This window comes from Pleurodeles waltl, chromosome 12, assembly GCF_031143425.1.
Source record: "Pleurodeles waltl isolate 20211129_DDA chromosome 12, aPleWal1.hap1.20221129, whole genome shotgun sequence".
Classification (NCBI taxonomy): domain Eukaryota; kingdom Metazoa; phylum Chordata; class Amphibia; order Caudata; family Salamandridae; genus Pleurodeles; species Pleurodeles waltl.
The window spans coordinates 464,304,222-464,325,533 of record NC_090451.1 but is presented as its reverse complement, the minus strand read 5'-3'; positions in this window follow the sequence as shown (position 1 = coordinate 464,325,533).

The following is a 21,312-nucleotide window of genomic DNA, read 5'->3' as shown; positions in this document are numbered from 1 at the left end:
AAGGTTGGAAAGGGTGACAATGTGGGACAGTGGGATGACATCAGGGGGTATCCTTTCCTGGCGGGGTCTTGGCATCCTACTCTGTCTTCTTCCTAGATCTCAGGCCCTGCTCGCGGGGTGGTTCTTCTTCTGCAGGAGGTGGGGTTCTGGTGGCCGGTTGTTGCTGTGTCGGGGCCTCCTGTCCACTAGCGCCGGCGGAGGTGGTAGCCTGTTCCTGGTCCATGCTAGTGACAGGGGCCCTTTGTGGTGCCACATGGTCCCGCAATGTGGTGACAATCTGGTTGAGAGCCACAACGATGGTGTCCATTGCGGAACTAATGTTTCTCAGTTCTTCCCTGAACCCCATAAACTGTTCCTCCTGCAGTACCTGGATCTCCTTGAACCTGGCCAGGACCGTCGCCATCATCTCCTGGGAGTGGTGGTATGCTCCCATGATGGAGGTGAGGGCCTCGTGGAGAGTGGGTTCCCTGGGCCTGTCCCCCCCCCTGTCGCACAGCAGCCCTCCCAGTTCCCCTGGGCCTCTGTCCCCTGGACTGTGTGCCCACTACCACTGCCCCAAGGTCCCTAAATTGTTGGGGTGGTGGGTTAACCTGGGTGCCCTGTAGTGGTGGACACACCGCTGATTGACGTGTCCTGGAGACAGAGGCATGGGCCCGCTGGGTGGGTGCTGTGCTGGTGTTCCCAGAGGGGGGTAGGTCTGCTGTAGCCTGTGGCTGTCTGAGGGGAACCGACTGTCCCGAGGTCCCCGATGGGCCGGGCTGGTCATCTGGGTCCAGGGAGACAGAGCTGCTGTCATCACTGGGGGCCTCTTCTGGGGGTGGGATGGACATTTCTGGACCCTCCTGGGCGGTGTGGTGGCATTCAGGTCCTGCAGGGGTATAAGAGTATGGTTATTGCTTCTGTGTATGCCATAGCGTGCAATGGGTGGGTGCCCGTGTACCCCAGTGCTGGCATTCCTTTGTGGGGGCTGTTGTGACGGCAGCTTGTGGGGGAGATGGGTATGTGCAGTGGGCATGCTTAGGTGATGGCTGTCAATGGTTTGTGGTGGCATGCAGGGTTTGGTGTTGGGATGGGTGGGTTGTGATGGTGAGACATTAGCTATGAGGATGTGTGATGGTGGTGGGGGGGAGGGTGGGGGTATGAGTTGGCATGCTGGTGGGGTGGGGGGGATGAAGTAGTGAAGATGAGACTTACCAGAGTCCATTCCTCCAGATACTCCTGCGAGGCCCTCAGGATGCAGGATGTTCAAGACCTGTTCCTCCCATGTTGTAAATTCTGGGGGTTGAGGTGGGGGTCCGCTGCCAGTCCGCTGCACCACGATGTTGTGCCTGGATACCATGGAACGCACCTTCCCCCTAGGTCGTTCCACCACTTCCTGATATCGTCCCGATTTCGTGGATGCTGTCCCACAGCGTTGATTCTGTCCACTATTCTTTGCCATAGCTCCATCTTCCTGGCAATGGTGGTGTGCTGCACCTGTGTCCCGAAGAGCTGGGGCTCTACCCGAACTATTTCCTCCACCATGACCCTGAGTTCTGCGTCTGAGAACCTGGGGTGTCTTTGGGGTGCCATGTGGTGGTGTGGATGAGGTGTGGTGTGGTGTTTGCGGTGATGAGTGTGGTGAGTGTAGTGGTGTGTGGTGTTTTGTGCGTGGTTGTTGTGTGGGTGATGGTGTAGTGTGCCTCTGTGTGATGGTGTTCTCTATTCTGTGCTGTCTCTCTCTGGGCTTCTTCTCTGATTTGTGGTCGTAGGGATTTGATGGGTGATGTGGGTGTGTGTTTTATAGTTAACTGGGTGTGTGGGAGTGTTGTGTGTATGTGTCTCAGGTGTGTGTATTTCAAATTGTCCAATGTGGCTGTGTTTTGGAGCTGTATGTGTATTTTGAGCGCGGCGGTGTGTACCGCCAATGGAATACCGCGGTTGAAAGACCGCCGCGTGGATTCGTGGGTATTAATGGCATGGGCGTTTTTCTGTTGGTGTGACGGTGGAGGTTTGGTGTTCGCCAGTTTAACGCTGGCCGTTGGTGTGGCGGACTTTTGTTGATGTCGGGTTTTTGGCGGTTTGCCTCTTGAGGGTCAGAATGACCGTGGCGGTTTACCGCGGCGGTGTTGTGGCGGCCTTCTGACCGGCGGTAAGCGCCTTTTACCACCGAGGTCAGAATGACCCCCTTTGTGTCCATGGGAAACGGCTATGCAGATCAAGTCGCAAGGTTTTGCGCATTGAGCTGTGTCGTTCAAGGATCAGTGGGAATTGATGCCGCAAACTGAAAATGACACATGCTTGAACCTTGCATTAAGGGTGGTCGATACATTAGATGAGCTAAAGACACTACAGAGTCGTGCTATCAAAGAGGAAAAACGCTCCTGGCAAAGAATGCAATGTGTACAGAGTGCTGACGACTTGTGGGTCTCAGAGGAGGGGACATTAGTTTTGCCAAATAGTCTTCTGTCACAATTTGCTAGGCTCTATCATGGACAGGCTCATCTTGGAAGAGATGCAGTGATCAGGTCATTCAAAATCGATTGGTTTAACCCAAAGTTCAGACATGCTGCAGAGGTTACCTGTCACAGGTGCATCATCTGTCAGCAGATGAATGCCGGAAAAGGGACTGTGGTAACTATGAGCCACATAGGGAGAGCTGGTGGTCCATTTAGCAAGATGCAAATGGATTTTATTGAAATGCCTGTTTGCGGAGGATTGAAATACGTGTTGGTGAATGTGTGTGTTTCAGCCACTGGATTGAAGCTTACTGCACACGTAGAAAGGACCTGGCTTGGCAGTTCGGGCTGGACTGTTCCCATGAGGAACAGGGTCAAGACTGATTTGCATATAGCTGGGTCCAAACTGGGGTGGCATGGTGAGCAAAAGAACAATGGATTAAACCCAGATCTGTGACTGGGGGTGAGTGTTTGACAATGTTCAGCATTCCGTCCATCACTTGTTGTTTTTGCTTTGTCGCCCTAAGTGGGAAGGGTATGCCCAGACGTGGGTCCCGTGCTTCCCATGCCACTGGATTCAAGCTAGCCTGGCTGATGAGGGGTGAAACCCCGAAACCGGTCCCAGGATGCTTGTTTCCGGTCCAGTGAGGACCTGGCTTGGCAGTTCGGGCTGGACTGTTCCCATGAGGAACAGGGTCAAGACTGATTTGCATATAGCTGGGTCCAAACTGGGGTGGCATGGTGAGCAAAAGAACGATGGATTAAACCCAGATCTGTGACTGGGGGTGAGTGTTTGACAATGTTCAGCATTCCGTCCATCACTTGTTGTTTTTGCTTTGTCGCCCTAAGTGGGAAGGGTATGCCCAGACGTGGGTCCCGTGCTTCCCATGCCACTGGATTCAAGCTAGCCTGGCTGATGAGGGGTGAAACCCCGAAACCGGTCCCAGGATGCTTGTTTCCGGTCCAGTGAGGACCTGGCTTGGCAGTTCGGGCTGGACTGTTCCCATGAGGAACAGGGTCAAGACTGATTTGCATATAGCTGGGTCCAAACTGGGGTGGCATGGTGAGCAAAAGAACGATGGATTAAACCCAGATCTGTGACTGGGGGTGAGTGTTTGACAATGTTCAGCATTCCGTCCATCACTTGTTGTTTTTGCTTTGTCGCCCTAAGTGGGAAGGGTATGCCCAGACGTGGGTCCCGTGCTTCCCATGCCACTGGATTCAAGCTAGCCTGGCTGATGAGGGGTGAAACCCCGAAACCGGTCCCAGGATGCTTGTTTCCGGTCCAGTGAGGACCTGGCTTGGCAGTTCGGGCTGGACTGTTCCCATGAGGAACAGGGTCAAGACTGATTTGCATATAGCTGGGTCCAAACTGGGGTGGCATGGTGAGCAAAAGAACGATGGATTAAACCCAGATCTGTGACTGGGGGTGAGTAGAAATGACAGTCTCACAGTTGCAAAACTACTGCTTAGGGAACTAATACCTATGTTCGGGTTTCCGGTCTCTATAGAATCAGATAGGGGCAGACACTTTGACAATGAGGTGATTAAGCTCTTGTGTGCTGCATTAGACATCGCACAGAAGCTGCATTGTAGCTACCTTCCCGAAGCATCAGGACTAGTAGATCAAATGAATGGTACTTTAAAATCGAGAATGGCGAAGATGTGCGCAGCTACCAATATGAAAGGGCCAGATGCATTGCCCTTAGTGCTGATGTCAATGAGGAACACCCCTGATAAGAAGACAGGACTATCACCACACGAGATCCTTATGGGTAGAGCTATGAGGCTGCCCGCAGTACCTGCAAATGCTCTTGTGAATATCACGGATGATATGGTGTTGGATTATTGCAAAGGCTTGGCTGATCTGATTCGCTCTTTTTCTCACCAGGTGGAAGCTAACACATTGCCACTGATCGGTGATCCAGGTCACACCCTGCAAGCCGGTGACTGGGTGGTTGTCAAGAAGCACGTGAGAAAGTCGTGTTTGGAGCCGCTCTGGAAGGGGCCATATCAAGTAATATTGACAACAACCACTGCTGTGAAATGTGCAGGCGTTCTAAACTGGGTACATGCCAGCCACACAAAGAAGGTAACGTGTCCAACTGATGAGGAACTTGAAGTTTCCGACTCAACAGTTCCAGAGACGGAGGTCTCAGGGCCTGAGAATAGCCAAGAGGGAACTGAGACTACAGGAGAGCCCACTGAGAACAGCCTTGTCCCTCAAATAGTAAATGAGTTCGAGAGAGGTGACAATGTGCCTATCTCAGTAGAGGCAGCAGGAGAACTAAGTCAAGGAGAGGTTCTCCCAGAAGCAGACGGGTACGGGTTAGAACTTGAACCCTTTACAGATCCAGAAGAAGAAGAGGAAGAAGAAGGCGAAATAGTAGAAAGAGATCAAAGTACACCGGCGTCCCCTGAGCCAATTGCAGGTCCATCAAGAGAAAACACCATATTACAAGAGGAGGGTGCTGTTCAGCGTCCTGAAAAAACAAACCGGAAGAAGACGCATAAGGGAGATAACTGGCCAGAGAAGCAGGCTGCAAAAGCAAGAAGCGTACCAGGTGAAACAATAACAGAAGAAACCGACACCACAAGAACAGAAGAGCTGAGTGAAGGAGAATTGCAAGGCGAACGCAGATTGAAAAGAAAGAGAACTTCAAATAGGAGGTACGCAGGTCCTGAGTGGGCATATGCAACAACATCTGAATGGCAACAAGAATTCTTAGCGTTCTGTTTTGATCGAGAAGTACCAGGCCAATACTATGGTACCTGAAGTAACTCAAAGAAAAGACTTTGTTAAAAATCGAAAACTGAAAAACTAAAGAAAAGAGACTTATAAATTACCGGATGCGACACTGATAACCTGATTTGACTTTAAGAACCCGATTATGACAAGCTGCTAACCTGATTTGACAAAGGGGTCCTGGAGTGAGTGAAACGCTGTAAATACACGCACAAGAGAGAAAGAGACTTTCGCATTAAGAGAAAAGAAAAAAAAAAAAGAGAGAAAAAGAAAAGAGTTTTATATCATCCTCAAGTTGATTGTTTTGTTGCTGTCTGATTCTTTATAAACATGGCTTATAATAGAGGTAGTGACAAGAAGGGTAAGGTGTGTGGTTGGTTAAGTCTTATATTAGGTATTGTGTGTGCAATAATAAGTGTGGGAGTGATTGTGGGAATGTCGTGGTTGGATAAGAAAGTGACTAACCATGCTTCAAAACCTGAAACTACAACACTAACACCGTGGGAAAAGTTTGAGCAGGATGCAAAACACTTGCATGAGGGAACTAACTCAAAGGGGGAACTTTCCACTAATGTCGTCTATCGCCTGTTGAATGAGTACGTTGAGACCATGGATGCGAAAAACTGTTATGTGTGCACAAAGATTCCTTCATCAGTGCAAGAAGGGGTCACCTACCATAGCCTTCCACTAACATATGGGATAAGTTCTAGCTTGCTATTAACAAGATTCTATAATCACGAGCATGTGCAATACTTTTATTCAAATCTGGATGTTGTGTTTTCTTTTGTGCTTGTGATTGAGTTTCTAAACAAGCTAGCTAAAGAGCATAGTATAAAATTAGTTCGAGGTTTCTTTGAACCGACGCTTACATTTGGGACAGCCTATGCACACCGCAACAATCTGACCTGCTTATTGACACCTGTAGAGAAAAGCTTTTTAGATCACACCGATGATAGACGCAAAGCATTGAAAGAAAGATTAGAAAAAGGGTTAGAAAAACGCACATATGGAAATGATTATGCTTACACTGCAATAAAGACACAAGGCAAACTAGCTATAGATGCATTACATGTAGGAAGGCTTTGTATATGTAGGCCAAAATCTGAGCACAACACTTTATTTGTGGGAACGAGTGAATGCAGACATGTGTTTTTGTTTCAGAGTAAATGGACATTCATGTTAAATGGACAGGATCCAGCAATCCCTGGGATTGATTATATCTGTGGACTTAATGCTTATTACCGTTTCCCTAAGGGATGGTACGGGACATGTTATTTGGGAATAGTTTTCCCAAAGATTTATCAAATTGATGACTTAAAGCAAATACCTAAAACATCTGAATTACAACATACTAGACAAAAACGAGAGACAGCGGCTGCTGTCGTTGGAGACATATTTGGAGCTATAATTCCTTCAGTAGGGGTTATTTTAAACTCCATAAAGATTCTACTATTGTGGATAACATGCTGACGAATTTCACAGGGGCTATACTCCTGATGGATACTGAACTCGCTGCGTAAAGAGCTATGACTCTTCAAAATCGGCTTGCTTTAGACATTCTTTTAGCAAAAAGTGGGGGGGTCTGCAAGATGCTCAACGAGCGTCATTGTTTCTCATTTATACCAGACAATAGTAAAAAAGATTAGGGGTATGCTTACTAACCTAACCTAACTAAAGATAATACAGATTTGAAAGATTTGAAGAAACCTGGAGTATGGGAGAAATTTGGAAAGGGAATTGCCAGAGTAGGGAGCTGGTTTAGCAATATTTGGAATGGGGTACTTGCAAAAATATTAGAGGGTCTATTAATTGTTCTGGAATTAGAATTATGGGGAGCATGCAAAATAAATGATAAAATCAAAAGAAATTGGACAAAGAGAAACAAGAGGAACGAGGAAAGTGAAAGGGAGAAAATGTTTAATGAAATTTGGGAGAGTTCACACAAGGGACAAGATGTTGAAATGCGCATTATGCGTAAAGTGAAAAATTAAAGTGAAAGGTTAAAAGAAAGGTTTGTGATGACGAACGTCATCAGAGGAGGGACTGAGAGAGCGTTGCTTATATTATCTATATTAACATGAAATGTTTATGAATTAAGGTGTGATCCTGTCACATAGAAACTATAATAATGGTAATTTTGCTTAGACGTACTCTTGAATAGTGACCACGATGAGTGGCCACCAATGTATACGCGAACTAATAATGATAATCAAAATGTTTTAATTACGTTTAAATAAGTTTATACTAACATTTGCGTTAATAAATCTGTATTGAAAACCTCATAGGCCTTAAGTTAGCATGAGCCTAAGCTTAGCTGCCTGGCTCTCATATTAAATGCATTTTTCCATGACCCCGTTTATTCTTTTTTTTCGACTTGGAAGATTAATGTAACCATGTTAGATCCGTTCTCACCATCTCCCCTCGTCCACAGACTAAGGCGGTCATTACAACCCTGGCGGATGGTGTTAAAGCTGCGGTAATACCGCAAACAGGCCGGCGGACCAAAAAAGGGATTTATGACCGTGGCGGAAACCGCCAACATAGACAGCCACTTTAACACTTCGACCGCCACAGCGGTACAGACAAGCAGCACGGCGGTCACCGCCAACAGACAGGCGGAAGACAAAGTACCGCCCACAGTATCACAACCCGCCAATCCACCACCTTTTCCGGGGCGATTTCAGCGTGGATAAAAACACGGCGGAAACAGCTGTTGCAATGCGAAAACGCTCACCTGAACACACTCCACAACGGAAGGAGGCTACCATGGAGCCCGAACTACAAATTCTCCCTGCGCTTGTCTTCCTGCTCCTGTACGATCACCAGCAACGTAGGCGCCGAAGACAACGGTGAATACTGCACCTACCACATAGGGGAGGGGGTAGGCAAAAGTCAGGGGGACACACACGCAACACCCCCGCCCCCAACCCGACCCTCGCACACTACAACATACACACCGATGCAGTTCCAAACAGCACAGTAACAACCCCCAACCCCCTCGGAAGAATGCAAAGACAAAACAAAATCAGTTCAAACATTGTAATGTATCAAAATACAGTAACCTACTATATACAGATAGATATACACTTTCCAAATATATACATCACGATAAGTAGTGCAGGTATGCACATTTCAATGTCCGTGGACCACTGGGCCCAAAATGTATGGGCGAGGCCCACACTAGATACCTGTCCACAAACGGAGAGAACACTGCAGGGGCATCATATAGAAATACAACAGGCACCTCAGGGGGAAGGGAAGGGGGGGCACTTCAGCCGGATTGCAGCACCACGCCAGATCCACGACGGGGCTCCATGCCCATTGCTGTATCCTGGGGAGTGCAAAGCCACAGTCTCTCAAGTCTCTACAGTGGGTGGTTTGCCCACTGTACCATCCTGGGGAGTGCAAAGCCACAGTCTCTCAAGTCTCTACAGTGGGTGGGTTGCCCACTGTACCATCCTGGGGAGTGCAAAGCCACAGTCTCTCAAGTCTATACAGTGGGTGGTTTGCCCACTGTACCATCCTGGGGAGTGCAAAGTCACAGTCTCTCAAGTCTCTACAGTGGGTGGCTTGCCCACTGTACCATCCTGGGGAGTGCAAAGCCACAGTCTCTCAAGTGGATAACAGTTTCCACTGGTTCTGGAGGGGGACTGGTGCCCGGAGTGCATCACGCTCCCCGTGACGGACCCTGTTCCGTCACTGTCCCAGCTGCACATGGGCTAACGATGCTTGATTTGGCGGTGCCTTGCCCTATTCAGCGGTCTTCACCATGTCGGTCTTTGGCCTGTTCAGCGGTGCTTTGCCATGGCGGTGCTTTGCCCTGTTCAGCGGTCTTCACCATGTCGGTCTTTGGCCTGTTCAGCGGTGCTTTGCCATGGCGGTGCTTTTCCCTGTTCAGCGGTCTTCACCATGGCGGTGCTTTGCCCTGTTCAGCGGTCTTCACCATGGCGATGCTTTGCCCTGTTCAGCGGTGCTTTGCCATAGCGGTGCTTTGCCCTGTTCAGCGGTCTTCACCATGTCATTCTTTGGCCTGTTCAGCGGTGCTTTGCCATGGCAGTGCTTTGCCCTGTTCAGCGGTCTTCACCATGGCGGTGCTTTGCCCTGTTCAGCGGTCTTCACCATGGCGGTGCTTTGCCCTGTTCAGCGGTGCTTTGCCATGGCGGTGCTTTGCCCTGTTCAGCGGTCTTCACCATGGCGGTGCTTTGCCCTGTTCAGAGGTGCTTGCCTTTGCTGTCTCTGACCTGTGCAGCGGTGTGTGGCATTACAGTCCCTCAGTGCCCAGCGGGGCTGTGGCTGCCGGGGCCCTCCAGGTCACTGACTCCGGCGGTGGTCTCCTGACCTGTGACGATACTGGTGCCCTCCAGGGCAGTGACTCCAGCGGTGGTTTCTTGACCTGTGACGATACTGGTGCCCTCCAGGGCACTGACTCTGGCGGTGGTCTCCTGACCTGTGACAATACTGGTGCCCTCCAGGGCACTGACTCCGGCGGTGGTCTCCGGACCTGTGACGATACTGCTGGCGGTGGCGTCCCGGCCGGCGGGGAAGATGGCGGCCTTCTCCACTGTGCTGCTCTTCCCAGAATTTGGAGACTTCTTCTGCCCCTTCAACACCTTGGGAGGAGTCACAGCAGACTCAGCACTCCCCAAGGGACCCTTGTGAGCTGTTTTTCCGCCAGGAGTCTTCACCCTCTCCCGTCGACCACTTTCCATCTTAAGGTGCTTAACAGGGGGTGGACTGGCAGTGCTTTGGCTCCGTGTCACACTGGCTGCCCTGGTGGCCGGTGCACTCCACACACCTTTAACACGCACCACTGGTACCGGACTTTTTTTGGCTGAGGTGCTACTAAGGGACCTATGAATTGGAGGGGTGGGGGTGGAGGGAAAGAGGTCAACGTCGCAGAGGAAGAGTTTCTGACGAACCTTGGGATGGGTAGCTGGAGAGGGTATGGGAGTGGAGGAAGAGGAGGTGGTTGTAGGAGGTGTCACTTTAGGTGATTTGGGTGCAGGTTCAGGTACTGGAGGCTGTCGTGAGGTGGATGGATGTTGGGTGTGTGGATGCCCGCGTTTGTGTACTTTGGGAGGGGGTGTCACAGACACACTGGGAGTGGACACAGGGGACGTGTAAATGGTAGTGGGGGTGGTGAGTGCAGGTGAGCGGGGTGTGGTGCTGGGTGTTCTGGTGCGAGTCCTAGTGCCTGTAGATGTAGTGCATGCAGGTGAGAGTGTAGACGACACTGGGAGGGAGGAGGGAGACGACGAGGAGGGGGACACAGTGGAGGCAGTGGATGTTGCTGTGTCTGTATGTGGGTGATGCTTGTGTGAGTGCCTGTGGGATGTGTGGTGCTTATGTTTGCCTGAGCTACTTTTGTGTATTGGGGTGTGTGCATGCTTGTCTGATGTCTGATAGGCTGGGGTACAGGGGATTGGGTCTGGGTGGAGGAAGTTGGAGGGGGGAGGCTAGACACAGGGACAATGGCTGCCATCAGTGCTGAGGCCAGAGATTGCAGGGTTCGATGAAGGGCAGCCTGACCAGAATGAATGCCCTCCAGGAATGCATTACCGTGTTGCAAGTCCCTTTCTACACCCTGGATGGCATTCACAATGGTAGACTGCCCAACAGTGAGTGACCTGAGGAGGTCAATGGCCTCCTCATTGAGGGCAGCAGGGGTGACTGGGGCAGTGCCTGAGGCGAAGGTGATGCCCACCCTCCTGGGTGAGCGGGCACGGAGCGAAGGCTGAGGGGCTGCTGGGAGGGCGGTGCTGGTAGGGGGGGTGGCGGCTGTACCTGTAGAAGTGGGGGGAACAGATGGTGCCGCCACCACAAGGGAGCTCCCATCGGCGGACGAGTCTGTGTCGCTGTTTGGTGATCCGGTGACTGACGTGAAGCTCCCCCTCGCCCTCCATCCCACTGGTGTATTCAGAGTCTGTGGTGTGGCCCTCCATGGCCATGTGGGATGCAGCTCCCTCGTGCTCCGGTGCCACTGTACCTCCGCCTGATGATGCTGATGCACAAAAGAACAGGGAGAGCACAAAAAGGAGGGGGGGCGACAGAAGAAAGAGAGGTTGAGTGCATGGCTTACCGCTACCGTTGGCGGACAATACAGACACAGCAGCCCCCTGCACTATGCCGTGTTCTTGGCCTCTACAGATGCAATTCCTGGGATCTGGCCTACATGGCTATAGTGGACTTCTGCACACATAGATGACACAGGGGCATGTATACCTGTACTTGGCACTCTACAGAGGTGTGGTGGAGTGCCACATGGCATGCATTACGGAGGGGCCTAGCCTACCTAACTCGCCCTGGCCTAGGGGAACCCACAGCCCTCCTCCCCCACCCAGATGCCTCCACTGTGCGCAAAGTCCGCAGAATGATGTTGTACTCACCCCCTTGTGTCTGCTGTGATGCCCTCAAGTGCCCATCCAACTCAGGGTAGGCCACCGCCAGGATCCAGAACATCAGGGGGGTCATGGTGTGACGGGCACCCCTCCCACGTTGGGAGGCCATCCCCAGCTGAGCCTCCGCCGTCTTCTTGCTCCAGCGGCGAATATCCTCCCATCTTTTACAGCAGTGGGTGCCCCGTCTCTGGTGGACCCCCAGGGTCCGGACGTCCTTGGCGATGGCATGCCAAATGTCCTTCTTCTGGTGGGCTCTGACCTACATGACATGTACAGGGGAAGAAAAGAAGTCATTAACAAGTGCACCGTCGAAGTGAGTGGCCCCCATCCCTACCCTTGCAATGTGGCACATGCATTCACAGTCCTTCATGGTCGCTTAACTCTACCCCCTTGCTACTGACATCCAGCCCTCTCCACCCAGCATAGCCCATACAACGTGCTCCCTGTGTACTTACCTGTAGGTCTGGAGGACCGTAGAGTAGCGTGTACTGGGGGAGGACCCCGTCGACTAGCTTCTCCAACTCCTGAGCAGTGAAGGCAGGGGCCCTTTCCCCAGACGCAGCAGCCATTGTCTCTTCCAGACCGAGGTCACAGCAGCACTTGCAGTATAGGTCCTCTCCTGTCGAAGATCAGGTATCGGGTGATTGAACAGATAGTAAATGGAGGTGACGTCCGCGGCGGTGCGTATCATCACCGCCGGCGCACTTCGTCATTGGCTCCTGGGACCCATAGGGTCCAATGTTAACCAATGCAGCATTGCGCCGCGGTCTACGACCGCCTACCGCAATGGTGTACAACGCCAGCGCAGATACCTCACACCCCATTGTCCCACTTTAGAGGTCAGGCAGCTGCCATTTCAGGGGCCCACATGGCTTCATTTACTACTGCGTCACACTTACCTAGGCCTACACTAAACACACATACATGATGAGTTTTGTATTTGGTGTCGTGTTCTGTGTAGCTGTGGGTACATACCATTTTGTTGACTCCGTGGTCACTGTTGTCCTTCTTAGGCACCGTCAGCTGGGACATTTGAGGAGATGGCGGAATCCTCCGGTGTACCGACCGCTGGTGGACCTGTTAACAATGGAGGAGCGACATTTGATCATCACCTACAGGTTTGACCGTGCCACAATCCAGGAACTGTGTACCCAGTTGGAGCTGATCTCACCAATTCTCCATCCCACAGGAATACCCCCTGACGTGCAGGTGCTATCAGTGCTCCATTTCTTTGCAAGTGGATCGTTTCAAACAACAGTGGCCATGGCATCAGGGATGTCCCAGTCTATGTTTTCCAACGTGCTGTCCAGAGTGTTGTCTACCCTGCTGAAACACATAAGGAGCTACATCGTTTTCCCTCAAGTGGAGGATTTGGCTACAGTGAAGGGTGACGTCTATGCCCCGGGATATATCCCCAACATCATAGGTGCTATTGATGGCACCCATGTAGCTCTGGCCCCCCACGCAGGAGTGAACAGGTGTACAGGAACCGGAAGAGTTATCATTCCATGAATGTACAGATGGTATGTTTGGCAGACCAGTACATCTCCCAGGTGAATGCTATGTTCCCTGGCTCAGTGCATGACGCATACATCCTGCGGAATAGAAGCATGTGATGGGTCAACTCCAGAGGCACGGTGTGTGGCTATTAGGGGATTCTGGTTACCCCAACCTGTCATGGCTACTGACCCCAGTGAGGAACCCCAGGACCAGGGCAGAGTAACGCTACAATGAGGCCCATGGGCGGACTAGGAGAGTGATCGAACGCACCTTCGGGCTCCTGAAGGCCAGGTTCAGGTGCCTCCATATGACAGGTGGTTCCCTATTCTACTCACCAAAGAAGGTGTGCCAGATCATTATCACCTGCTCCATGCTTCACAATCTTGCTTTGCGACGCCAGGTGCCTTTTCTGCGACGCCAGGTACCTGGTCCAGATGACGGTGTTGTGGCAGCTGTGGAGCCTGTGGACAGTGATGAGGATGAAGCTGAGGAAGAAGACATAGACAACAGGGAGTCAGTCATACAGCAATATTTCCAGTGACACACAGGTGAGAACATTTTTTTAACTATCACATTCACTTTCACAATTCTACCTCTATCCTGTCTGTCAATTAGTAGCAATATATGGTCACTGAGTTGTACATTTCCATTACGGTTTCACAGGTGTGGTTACCAACGTGTATCATCTGCTTGCATCCTTCATGGACTTGTGATGTGTGACATAGGTATGTTGACATTACATTTTCGAACGGATTTTGCCATTGTCATGGTTAATACACATTTTCATAATCACAGACTGACTCCAGATTGTTTTGTGGTTCAAGGGTGTTTATTGAAGTGCTAATTATTGGAGGGGGTGGCAAAATGGTGATGGGTGATGGTGGAGGAATGTCCATGGCAGAGTCCAGTCTATTAGTCACACAGGAGCATTGCCCATATGGGCATAGGAAGTGGAGCTGGGGCAGTTCAAATCTGGACAGGGTAACAAAGTGGGACAGTGGGAGGACAATCAGGGTGGTCTCATTTCCTGGCGGGTGTCTTGCCATCTTGCTCTGTCCTGTTCCTGGATCTCAGGGACCGCTTGCAGGGTGGTTGTCTGTCTGTAGGGGGTGTGGTGCTGGGGTGGTGGTTCTGTGGCGGGGCGTCCTGTCCACTAGCGCCGGCGGAGGTGGTGGGCAGTTCATCGTCCATGCTAGTGTCAGGGGCCCCATGTAGTGCCACGGTGTCCCTCATGGTCTTTTGTATGTCCTTCAGCACCCCTACGATGGTGCCCAGGGCGGAGCTGATGGTTCTAAGCTCCTCCCTGAACCCCAAATACTGTTCCTCCTGCAGGCGCTGGGTCTACTGAAACTTGGCCAGGACCGTCGCCATCGTCTCCTGGGAGTGGTGGTGGGCTCCCATGATGGAGTAGAGAGCCTCGAGGAGAGTGGGTTCCCTTGGCCTGTCCGCCCCCTGTCGCACAGCAGCCCTCCCAGTTCCCCTGTGTTCCTGTGCCTCCGTCCCCTGGACCGTGTGCGCACTACCACTGCCCCCAAGTTGTTGTTGGGGTGGTGGGTTACCCTGGGTTCCCTGTAGTGGTGGACACACCACTGATTGACGTGTCCTGGGTACGGAGGTATGGGCCCGCTGGGTGGGTGCTGTGCTGGTGTTACCAGAGGGTGGAAGGTCAGTGTTGGGCTGTGCCTGTGCAAGGGGAACCGACTGTCCCGAGGCCCACGATGGTCCGGGCTGGTCATCTGGATCCAGTTGGCCAGAGCTGTTGTCATCACTGTGGGCCTCTTCTGTGGGTGGGGTAGAGATGTCTGGACCCTCCTGTCTGGTGACGTTGGGTAGTGGTCCTGCAGGGGAATAAAAGCATGATTATTGCATGTGTGTGTGTCATTGTGTGCAAAGGGTGGGTGTGCGTGTACCCCAGTGCTAGCATTCCAGTGTGGGGGCTTGTGTGATGATGGTTGGGGGGGTGTTAAGGGTATGTGCTGTGGGCATGCTTTAGTGAGGGGTGACCATGCTTTGGTGTTGCATGCAGGGCTTGGTGTTGGGATGTGTGGTTTGTGTATTGAGTACATTAGTGAGGATTTGGCGTGATAGAGGAGGGGGTGAGGGTGGGGGTGTGAGATAGCATGCAGGCAGGGTGGGGGATATGATAGTTAAGATTTGACTTACTAGTGTCCCATCCTCCACCGACTCCTCAGAGGCCCTCAGGATGCATGATGGTCAAGACCTGCTCCTCCCATGTTGTTAGTTGTGGGGGAGTCCGCTGAATCGCGATGTTGTGCCTGGATATCACGGAACGCACCTTCCCCCGTAGGTCGTTCCACCTCTTCCGGATGTCCTCCCGATTTCTTGGATGCTGTCCCACAGCGTTGACCCTGTCAACGATTCTTCGCCATAGCTCCATCTTCCTGCCTATAGAGGTGTGCTGCACCTGTGCTCCAAATAGCTGTGGCTCTACCCGTAGGATTTCCTCCACCATGACCCTGAGCTCCTCCTCGGAAAACCTGGGGTGTCTTTGGCGTGACATGGGGTGGTGTAGGTGATATGTGGGGTGGTGTATGTGTTGATGAGTGTGGTGTTGTGTGGTGGTGTGGGGTGTTTTGAGCGTGGATGTTGTATGGGTGATGGTGTTGTGTGCCTCTGTGTGGTGGGGTTGTCTATTGCTGTTGTCTCTCTCTGGCCTTCTTTCAGATATTTTGGTCATAGGGGTTGGTGGGTGATGTGGGTTTGTGTTTTATATTGTATTGGGTGTGTGGGAGTGGTGTGTGTATGTGTATCAGGTGTGTGTATTTGGAATTGTCCAATGTGGCGGTGTTTTGGAGATGTGTGTGTATTTTGAGCGCAGCGGTGTGTACCGCCAATGGAATACCGCGGTTGTAAGACCGCCGCGTGGATTCGTGGGTCCTAATAGCATGGGCGTGTTTCTGTTGGCGTGACGGTGGAGGTTTTGTTTTCGCCAGTTTATCACTGACCTTTGGTGTGGCGGAGTTGTGTGGGTGTCTGAATTTCGGCAGATTCCGAACTGTGGGTCATAATAGCTGTGGCGGGATTCCGCGGCCGCGGCGGTGTGTTGGCGGTCTTCTGCACGGCGGTAAGCGGCTTTTACCGCCAAAGTTGTAATGACCCCCTAAATGTTAAAAATGAAATGAAACAATGTAGATTAATGTAATGTACACGGTCATTCAAACCGATGAAGACAATGGAACTGCTGACCAAAAGATGTGCAAGGAATTACAGAAGGATGAAATCACACCGGACGTGCCACCTCTGAAGACGTCAATTACAAAGACCAATCAAAAACTTGTAAAATAATATGGGGTGAAGAGTTAGATTACCTAATGTGTTATATGATAGGTTAAAGATAGTGGGGTATAGCAAATGTCCAATAGAATTTTGGGGGAATGTACGTCAAAAAAGGGATAAAAACCCATGTCACGGGGAGTCATTTAGAATTCGGTAGGGAATGCTATTGGTTTTATCCAGAAACTCTGTCACTCTGTTTGGTGATTTGATGGTTTACTTAAACCATCCTCGCCCTTAGAATTGTCCATTTACACTTTACCTCCTTATGAGGGAAGTGCCCTTTTGCCCCAGAGCTGAGTTCTGACTGATGGCGATTTGACTGATGTCCTGAAGATGAAGACTGAACCTGTGCGCTGACCTAATCCTTGGAGGGTAATTATGACAATGCATTTGTAATTTGTCTGTTTGCTTTTCCTTTCTAGGTACCAACTGCTTGCTTTTGACAGAGACCTAAGCTAGATCTTTTCCAAATTGGTGTTCTAAATTGTTTTGCATGAAGCCCAACATGCGAATGCTAATCAGTGGTTAGGACAGGGGTTCATCAAACTGACGCAAATAGACAAACGACCAAGATTATGTTTTGTTGAACTGACAAGTTATTGACACTCTGCTAAATTGATCTATGTTCATGCTGTGTTATGTTCTGATGTTTGTGATTCTTGCTTTAATGAAAGCTTACCAAAGTTGTCATATCGTGACTATGCTATTATGTTTCTTGGTGTTGAGATTAACGCATTTGCTTTTAGACTGTAATTAATAGGGAATAAAAGTTCATAAAATTCTACTAAACAAGGTGTGGTTATTCATGGCTGAAAGGTCATGGTAGCGTCTTTGAATTGATTAATGACTTTGACTAAAGTGAAATGCATTGTCGTGATAAATATTGATGACATTATTGATGTATTGATTGATATAGTGATTAGCTATCTCGTCCTACGGTGTCTCTCAATTGGGTCAAAAGATTCATTGGCCTAAAACGAGTCCTGATGTGTAATAAAATATCATAAAAGGACGCGTTAACAAGTGTGGCCTCATTCTTCAAATTTGTTAGAAACCTTCGAAAAAATGTTCACTACTGATCCTTCATGAAAGGTTTTGTGCAAATCTGTCACACAGGAGCCACAAAAAGGTTGTCCCATAATATTGATTTCCCATGTGAATGCTCATAGGAAGTTTTGCTTTCCGATAGAGCAAGAAGAGCGGAACAAAATTGCTCCAAATCTGGCAGAAGTTTAGAATTTAACACAAAAAAGTGTGTGCTTCCTTATTTGTTGTTCACTGGTGTTTTTGAGAAAATGTCATTTATTGAGGTGCCTAGGATGGTCAGGCAGAGGCTCCTCTCTAAGAAAAGATAGTACTATCTGGACAATAATTTACTGCTGGTCTCCTCACAGGCTCCTGCGAGAGTTTCACTGTAAAAACTGTAAAAAAAAACTCACATTTCATTGGCTGAGTGAGTCTTTTCTCCTGTCAGCCAATGTAGTTAAGCAGAACCTAGGACTATATTAATGTAACTTGAAATCAGATTAGCCAGCCATAACAGCCCAAGAAAATGCAGCGTCCATTACTGGACTCAGGGACTCAGTCTCTGTGCCCTGAAAATGTTTTCAAAGAAGACATAAAGGAGCAGGAGTCGGTACTCCCTGTCCCCCGGATGTTTTATAATGATGTGACCTGAGCAGTTTTGAGATCATCTGCAACAACTAATTGTGCTAGTGAAGTGTTTACTAATTTCATCCAGATAGCATAAATGATGATATATTTGTTTCATATAGCATTTGGAATGCTATCCTTAAAATTTGGGAACGTTTTTATTCTTTAAATTGTGCTTGACATTACAGATTGAGTTACCTCCCTGAGTAAGATCTAGGTCTAGTGCAATATGGGGGTAGTACTGATGTGTTTCCTCATACAATGATTAATTTTGATAAAGCTGTATATTTTTTACTTTGTCATTAAAACATATAGATTATTACTAACCTTTTTCTATGGCTTAGTTATACTAGATAAAGTTGGATGGCTGAGAGTGTGCTTCATTGTTTTAAATGTACCTGTGGTTGATTTGTGTAACCATATTTATGAAGGACACAGGGGTGAATAAAATGAGATAGTGGTTTGACTTGTCTGTTTGGATAGAAGGAATTACTATCCCTGTTTCCTCTCACAAATTTAAAGGCTCTACTGCCTCATCTACAAGAACCTGACGCATTATGATCGATGTGCCAGTTTCCTTGTGCCACCCTGTACACCCCAATGACGCCATTGTAGCGCTGTATTCACAATACAGTGCTCCATAGTGCATAGAGTCCACAGCTGTGCCAGAAATTCTGACACAGTTGTGGCGCTAAACCTAAACCTTAGCATTGCTGTACTAGTGTCACAAATTTTGATCCTCGTCCAGCGATGCTAGGGGGCCCAATTGTAAACAGCAAAGCATCACTTTAATGCCTGCCCTGAGCAGACATTAAAAAAATTATGCTTTGAAGGCACAGAATGGCGCAGGTAGAATGTGGTGCAAGACTCTACAAACTGGTGCAATGGTCCCATTGTGCCAGTTTGTAAATGCAACACTGTATAATGGACTGTTTTCGCCACCATAGCTTGAAAAAATGACACTACAGTGGCGCAAGGGGTTTGTAGATGAGCCCCTAGTGTGGTATTTTTAAGGGAAGGCAGTGCTGAGCAGTGTTGTATGAGGTCATTTTGACATGTAACGAGGACACAACAGAAACCTCTGGGTCTGAGGTACCTCCCGAGTGAAGACTGTAGTCTTTAAGAAATATATTGATGGATTTTGAATTTTTTTTTAATGTCATATCAATTCTCCAAAATACAGGTATTTCCAGTACAATAGGACAGAAGCTAAAACAATAAAAAAATAGAGCCAAAGGCATCTAAAAATCCATATTACAAGAAAAACATCTAAAACAGATAACAAGTAAAAAAACACAGTAAAATCCCACACCAATTTATAAAAATAGAAAACTTTTTAATGAACAAAATATGACAATATGACAAAAACCAATAAGGGAACCGAAGGTATGAAGTTTTAAAGACTTTTCGGGACTTAAGGGGAAGTGCTTATAAAAGTAAAACTGGTATGACTACGGTAGCAATAGAGCAATAGAGCAGGAAAAAGGTGTAATATTCAGGCTCATCGTGATGCAGTCTAGGTCGAGTACACCAAATGGATTGGTCTCTGCGAATCTCCAGAAGTCAAAAAGTTTGAAAACGTTTTTAAGTCCCACTTCAGAAAGGGTCTTTGTAACTTTCTTGAAGAACATTTTTGAAATGCCTACTAAAATCATATGCAGAATACGGCTTTGTCACTTTTTGGGAAGGACAATTCTCACCGCTTTAAACACTGTTAGAATTTTCATCCTTGGCGTGGTCTCCCTTAACTTTTTGCCTCTGTTCCCCAGGTTGTTGATGTGTGCTGGACTCTGATTTTGCTGTTTTTGTTACTCTGAGCACTTTACGACTGCTAACCAGTGCTAAAGTGCAAGTGATCCTTTACAAAATGTGTATGTAATTGGCTTATCCATGATTGGCATATTTGGTTTACTAGTAAGTCCCTAGTAAAGTGCACTAGAGGTGCCAGGGCCTGTTAATCAAATGCTATTAGTGGGCCTGTAGCACTGGTTGTGCCACCCACATGAGTAGCTCTGTAATCATGTCTCAGACCAGCCACTGCAGTGACTGTGTGTGCAGTTTTAACTGTAAATTCGACTTGGCAAGTGTATCCACTTGCCAGGCCCAAACCTTCCCTTTTCTTACATGTAAGGGACCCCTAAGGTAGGCCCTAGGTAGCCCCAAGGGCAGGGTGCAGTGTATGGTTAAAGTAGAACATATAGTAATGTATTTTATATGTCCTGACAGTGAAATATTGCTAAATTTGTTTTTCACTGTTGCAAAGCCTGTCCCTCTCATAGGTTAACTTGGGGTCTACCTTTAAATCTGATTAAAGTGTAGATTCCCCTTGGTAGCGGATGGACATGTGGAGTTTGGGGTCTCTGAGCTCCCAATTTAAAAATACATCTTTTAGTAAAGTTGATTTTAAGATAGTGTGTTTGAAAATGCCACTTTTAGAAAGTGAGCATTTTCTTGCTTATACCATTTCTGTGACTGCCTGTTTGTGGATTCCCTGTCTGTGTCAGTTTGACAGTTGGGCTGGTTGCACCTCACACTAGACAGTGACACAAAGGGAGCTGGGGTGTAGTCTGGATTTCCTGATGAGCCATCTGTGCTAGGAGGGAGGGAGGAGTGGTCACTTACACCTGAAAGGGCTGTGCCTGTCCTCACACAATGCAGTCTCCGACCCCCTGGTGAGTGTCTGGGGCCTGGCCTGGGCAAGGCAGGGTTTCACACTCAAAAGAGACTTTACTTTGAAGTAGGCCTACTTCAAAGGAGAAATTGGGTATAAGAAGGGCACCCAAAACCACAGACTTTAGAACACTTCTATAAACAAGAGGAACCTCTGCCTGGAAAAGAGCTGAAGAGCTTAGGAGAAGTGCTGCCCTGCCTGTGACTGTGCTTTGTGGAGCTATCCTGCAGTTGCTGCTTCTGCCTGTGCTAAGAGGGCAAAGACTGGACTTTGTGTGCCTTCCATCTGGTGAAGAAATCTTCAGGGGCTTGATTTAGAACTTGCCTCCTGTTGTTTGAAGTCTCAGGGACAGCAAAGACTTCTCTCTGCCAGCACCTGGAGTCTCTGGAGAGACTCCTGCTCTGACAAGTGGTGCCTTATCCAGTCCCTGGGCCCTTGAAAGGAAAGCTGGTGTAAATCCAAGGAAATCACCTTCGGACGACTTCGGACCAACACCGCTGCTGAATCCAGTGACGCCACCAGCAACCAACTCCGTGATCTTCGCAGGAACACGATGACCTTCGCAGGCCTGATGCCGCTGCAGCCCCGCTGAAGTCTGTGACTCTGTGG